This window comes from Charadrius vociferus, unplaced genomic scaffold, assembly GCF_000708025.1.
Source record: "Charadrius vociferus isolate BGI_N301 unplaced genomic scaffold, ASM70802v2 scaffold1768, whole genome shotgun sequence".
Lineage (NCBI taxonomy): Eukaryota > Metazoa > Chordata > Aves > Charadriiformes > Charadriidae > Charadrius > Charadrius vociferus.
The window spans coordinates 103255-109446 of record NW_009649783.1 but is presented as its reverse complement, the minus strand read 5'-3'; positions in this window follow the sequence as shown (position 1 = coordinate 109446).

Genomic DNA, 6192 nt, shown 5'->3' with positions numbered 1-6192 from the left:
CCCCCCCCGAAACAGGGCTCGGTATTCTTTCTCCATTTTGATTTTAGCAAATGGACAACTCATACAAACCACCACCCTTTTCTCACATGACACCTCCCAGAGACCCTCCTGTTTCCTGGAGAGTTTATCAAACACTTTTAGACAAAACAAGAGAAGTTGGCTGCATTAAAGTTTCAACACTGTCACCATATCTGTCGAGGTTCCCTTAAAATGCTCCTCTTCCTTACAGTATTTTAGAATCTACCTTATACACAGCTACAGCAGACTAGTCCTTATTCTGAGGTAGAAAAATCTGCACTTAAATTTTGAGAAAACTCATTGAATTTTAAAAGTAAAAGAGCTCATGAAAAGATAATCAGTTGTTACCTAAAACCCAGCTTAATTAATGAGTTATGCATGTTTAGATTTTATCATGACACAAATATTTTATACTGAGAAATCGTATTAGAAATTTTCTCCTGATGAGCCACAGAAGCTTTTACAAAGAGCTTTTCCGTTTGGGATGGAAGCAATGGTTTTCACTGGGGTTGGTGATATTTAATTGTTGGCGAAAAGTAAAATAAAAGCATCTATCTGAAATAAAGACCATTCGTTTTGAAGCTGAATTATTATCAGTTTGTGGTATTCAAAGGTATTGTCCACACAGATTGAAGAAAGCAGATCGCAGCTCAGGCCGATGGTTTCACAGCCTGCAGAGCCGGGACAGCTCTGCATGACTAACATCGGCCGACTGTGTCAACTCAACAGGACGGAGAAAACCACACCTGCAACGTCTCCATTCACAGGTTTTATGCTGGCTCTGGAATAGCGTGGAAAGACCAAAGATCTGGTGACTAAAGATTGCTCTGTCTCCCATTTTTTCCATTTTCACTACTTTCTCCCAAGAGGATATTATTCAGACGTCAAAACTCACAATGTCACATCTGACCTATACTTTTACTACAGACGCTTAAAAAGTGCCCGATAATTGCTGATTACTTAGTAGAGTTGCAGTAAACATTCTTACCTTACAAACATGTACACTAAGTGACTAAGAAGTGACCTGTCCAAGACCACACAAGTTCACAGCAAGAACAGAAAGGTCTGACAGCCCGTTTCTTATGCCAACCATTCAATACATAGGGTCTGAGTTCCTTTTCCAAGTTTCACGCAGTGCCCAGCCTATTAAAATAAGAAGCAGTATTATTTAACCGATTTTGCAATCTTCTATCTCAATATGATTCAGATTTATCACAAGCCAGAGTGATAAAACCTTTGCAGAACAACAGCTAAGTCAGTGAATAACAGAATAGTGACCACTATCATTTTTGGACTCGAGAGTACCAGCCTGCACACCACCAGAGAACACGGGGGCTGAAGGCTGCCTCTGCTCCAGTGCCTGTTTAGAGGGAGATGTTATAAAATTCCTTTCACATCTGTTTAGATTTCAGGAGACAGGCACCCACATCACACACACAGACACAAAAAAGAACCCACCCTGACATCCTTTTGGCAGCCAACTATTTGAAGGGGCACAGAGCTTTCTCTCTAAAGAGCTCCTCGCCCCTAGAGGCTGCCTGGGAAGGGCACTAGTAGGATGTAACGGCAGAATAATACAGCAAATTTTTGCACTACTGCAGTCTGCACTGCACCTACTGTAGGGATAAATAAAATTCCAATCTCCACAATCTCCAAGGCTGTCAATCTGACACCTTTTGTGAATACTAAATTCGCACATACAAAGAACTTTCTCCTTTGTAGGTTTTGAAACATCTCACATGCCGTTTCCTACTGGTAACTGAACAAGCAGCATAATTTCATACCTGGCAATTTGAAGCCTCTTTTTCAGCAGTTTGGAATAATGGATTATGCCTTTTGTTTGTCAGTAGGAAGAGACAAATAAGAGAAAAAAGAACCAGTAAACTTTCAAGCAACATTTCCTTTATTAAAAGAAGATCTATTTACTGACTGCTCCTGTTGGCAAATAAACAAAGGGAAAGTCAGGTGTCCCTTTTACAAATTCTAAGGATCCTGGATTTTTGAGCTGGGAAAGTAGGACAACCTCCCGATACCTTGGGCAGATACACCCCTAACAACCGACCAGCAAAAAGCGAGAACTGCTCCCTCATCATGCATGCAGATCACCCATGCAGCCCAGCTGGACAGGGAGCTACTGAGAACTCAACACGCCATGCCAGAAAACAGTATTTACTTTTTGGACGCAAGCTATAAAGAGCAACCAAGAAGTAATGAACACAATGAACACAATGGTTGAAAGAATATCAGCTCCAGTGTTGCTCACTGCTCACAAGTTCTCACTACATCTGGACAGCTTCTCAGAGACCACCAGCCTATCCTCTCATGACCAATACCTAAAAATGCCTCTCTGCAGATTATTTTGCAACGTCATCTTGAGTGTGGGAATATCTAAAGCTCTACCCCGAAAAAAAAAAAAACCCACAAACCTGTGTGTACTTACACGAACCGTACCACTCAGCACAGCCAACGAGCTGCATGACACCAGCTGCTGTTGGGCCACAAAAGGGATCCCACAAAGAAGGAAGAAGTCAGATACCCTCTTATATTAAATTTCACGGGCTTGAACAAAAATCAGCCTGGTTCTATCAGTCCTGCAGTTGGTTCTGGCCGCTCCCCTGACCCTGGCCAGGACCCAACAGTAATCCTGGTGGAAGGCTGCTGTCAGCACTGCCACGATATTCATACAAACATCTGAAGCATATGGGACAGTTCTCTAGTAGAAACCAACACAAACACGACAAGAAGTCACTGTGCGCTGCTTATTTAAATATCTCCAAAACAGTCAAAACCAGAGAAAGGTTACATTAAAAGAAAAAAGATCCCTGAAGCAAGGAGGACTTGCGTATTTATAAAAAATGCCCATATATTTGCATTCAGCACATAATACACATCGCATCCTCCAGCAAGGCAGGAAAAAAATATTTTTGAGAACTTGATAGTAAGAACCAAAAAGAAATAGCTCTGCCTCTCTTGCTCTCTTTTTCCTATTAAGCTAATTCCTGTTGTATAAAGTCAGCTTGAAAGCTCCTTTCAATGAAAAAGGGGGAGGGAGGAGAGGAAGAATCAGATCTGCTTGTTTTTTTACATTTGACATTCAGGTCTCGTCCCCCTGGTTTGTTTTCCTGGAGGACGCGGCGGCGCAGACCTCGCAGAATGATGACATCACACCAACCAAAAAAAAAAAAAAAAAAGGCAAAATCCAAACAGGGGGGAAGAAGCTCTCCTGCAAAGCAGAGCTGGGAATGACAGCTCTGCTTCTGGCTGTTACCTTTTGGACAACTCAACGTGTCCAGGGGTAAAATAATTTCCCCTTCAGACCCCCCTGGCCCAAGAGAGCAGCCCATCAAATGGGGGAAGGCAACAGTGCTGATGCTTCCCAGGCCAGGCAGAATCAAGTTAAAAGGTGTTTAGTTACTGTCTGCCTACAAAGATACCTCCAACAGTACATTGTTTTATGCTTGTTTATCCCTGTGTTATTGTTTTCAAGTTATACAGGCAAGTGGCTTTCACCATGATGAAACAAATCAAAGCACAGCATATTTAAGTCGCAATAAATTGGAAAATGTTCTTGCTTAAAGGCTTTATAAAATTATTTCTTCCATAGGAGGTAAGCATTCTAAGAAGCATCTTTCCTGCAGAGGAAGTACACATGCTACACCCGAGCCAGAGGAATCGCTGGATGTGTAAGCATGCAGAAGGTAGCACCTGCAGAGGGAAAAAACACGCCTCTTGCAGCGAGGAGGCATTCATACCTTGTCTGTATTTATTAAAACTCAGGAGAGGCCCATGCTAGAACATGTGCACTGACTGGTCCACGTCACAAGGAGATTTATGCTTCTTGTAATACCTGAACTCAACAGATCGACATGACTGGCAAGCTCAGAAATAAAAGGTTTTAAGCGACAAATATCTGTAAAATCTTGGAAGCAAATCTCTAAGATGCTTCTTGGAGATTCAAGACACCAAACTCGATAGTACATGAACATTTTCCTTGCTCCTAATGATTTATGACTTAATTTTAAACAGCAACAGCAAAAAAAACAGCAAAGAAAAAGGGAGAATTATAGAAGGGGAAGATATTAAATATTCAGAGGTCACATGGTTCCATTGATAGCTACTGAACAGCGCGATGGTGACAAATCATTCGATAGCTCTTTGCTGTGATTTTTTGGTAATTAAATATGAAATTAAGGAGATTGCCATCTCCACCTTACGCACAAGTTAATCAGTATTAGCAGCCTGCTCAATGTGATGTACCAGAGAGAATGCTCATAATTTCTCAAAGCAGCAAACCAAACATAGCCTTGCTATTAACTTAGCGACAACGCTCCAACAACGCCATCAACTAACCAGGTATCCTTCTCAGACTTTGCCCAGAAAAAATGTTTTTAAAAGACACCATCGTACAGGTTCTCTCACATCTGCCCAGAACTGACAAGTCCTGCTATTACTATTCATCATGTACCTTGAGAAACTCTGGCATAACAAATGGGTGATTTCAGATACAATGCAATTACAGATTTCTGTGAAGCAGCTGAAGTTTTCCATAGAGTTTGACTTCAAGACTTTAAGCAGTAAAATTGTAAGACACTGGAATACGCTATCGAAATATCTCTATCTCCTGCCCCAGTGATTAAAAAGAAAGAAAATGAGATAAGCAACTGCCATTAAGGAAGCATCAAAAGGAGGTGGTAACTCCAGTTGGAGAAAGTATTTTACTCCTAAGTTTGAAGTCTGAGACCTGTTATATCGGGAGGGCCCAATGAAGCGTGCCGAGTCCTGTCGGGTTCCCTCTGGAGACCAGTCAGGACAGATGGACAATGACCATCTCTGTAATTTTCTGTTTACATATTTACAGAACGTATTTCAGTGGTGAGACCGTATGTGTCATGCCCTTAGAAATGCTAATCGCAGGCATGAAATCACATATAGAAAATCCCTAAATCAGCAGGTGCTCGATGCCTCCAAACCAGAAAATAAGCAGACAAGTAGAATCACAACTCACACCATACTCTCCTTCCACTCATGCTGCTCCGTACCACTCATGCTAGTCCGTATCATCCTTGTTTCCCCAACACCTATGTAAATAGGCAGGTAAATTTTGCAATGCACATGATAAACAGGTACAAACTGTTTCAAACTAGCATTACTCCCAAAGCTGAACACAGATCTTGGAGAAAACTTGCTAAATTTCATACTCTGTGGCTGTGGCAACATTGAACAAAAATCCCTCAGAAAACCAAGGTCCCAAAACATTAAGCACTTCCACACAGGTACTCAAATTTCAAGGTTTTTATGCTTTTTGGGTTATTCTCGCTTAAAATTAACAAGCCTGAAGCAACAAAATCCTTAGGTTTATTATTTCCAAATAAGCCCCAGCAATTTCACTGCACAGATATGCTTTAAATGAATATCACCACTGTAAACCCGTCTGCAGAGACAGTTAAAGTAGAATCTAGAACAGATGAAAGTTACTTGTGATGGTGAGCTGAGCAATGGCTCGCTCGGCAACGCTTGTGGATTCCTGACAGGTACAGGGGCTCGAAGCTCTTCTTCCTTCCCAGTGCATCAGGTGAGAATACTTCCAGCTTTTTACAGAAAAAAGCAGTATGCAATTGCACCACACAAGAACTAGATGCTTAAGATGTGAGATTCAGCTGTAGTAGGGACTGCACAAACAGGACAAAAGGATACGCTCTGCCTCTACAGATCTCCATAAAGATGTCCAGACAATCCCCAAGTCTTACAATCATATACGCACAATATTTTTTTACTTAGGTTGAGTTGTCCCCACTTATCCCTGCGCGTGACTGACTCCCAAAATGAAAAGACTTAGTTTGTTGTTCATCAGGTTCAAGGACTGATCTCTAATGCATTAAATGTCCCTTTCAGATTTATTTAAAAAAAAAAAAATTAGATTTTTTTGTATGTTTGCAAAGGCAACACATAGTAACATACCATATTACCAACTTCAAGATTTAGTCAGCTCAATCATGAACAGCATTAAATTGCCATTATGATAAGCAAAATCTGCATAGTGCTCGTACGATGAAACAAAAAACCCAATCCCCTGCATTACTAGTAGGCCAGCCAGACTTTCAGGAAGAAATCTGGGAAGGTGGTGCTGCTGAACTTTGAGGCCTGTGTTGTTCCACCAGACAATGCAGCATCTCA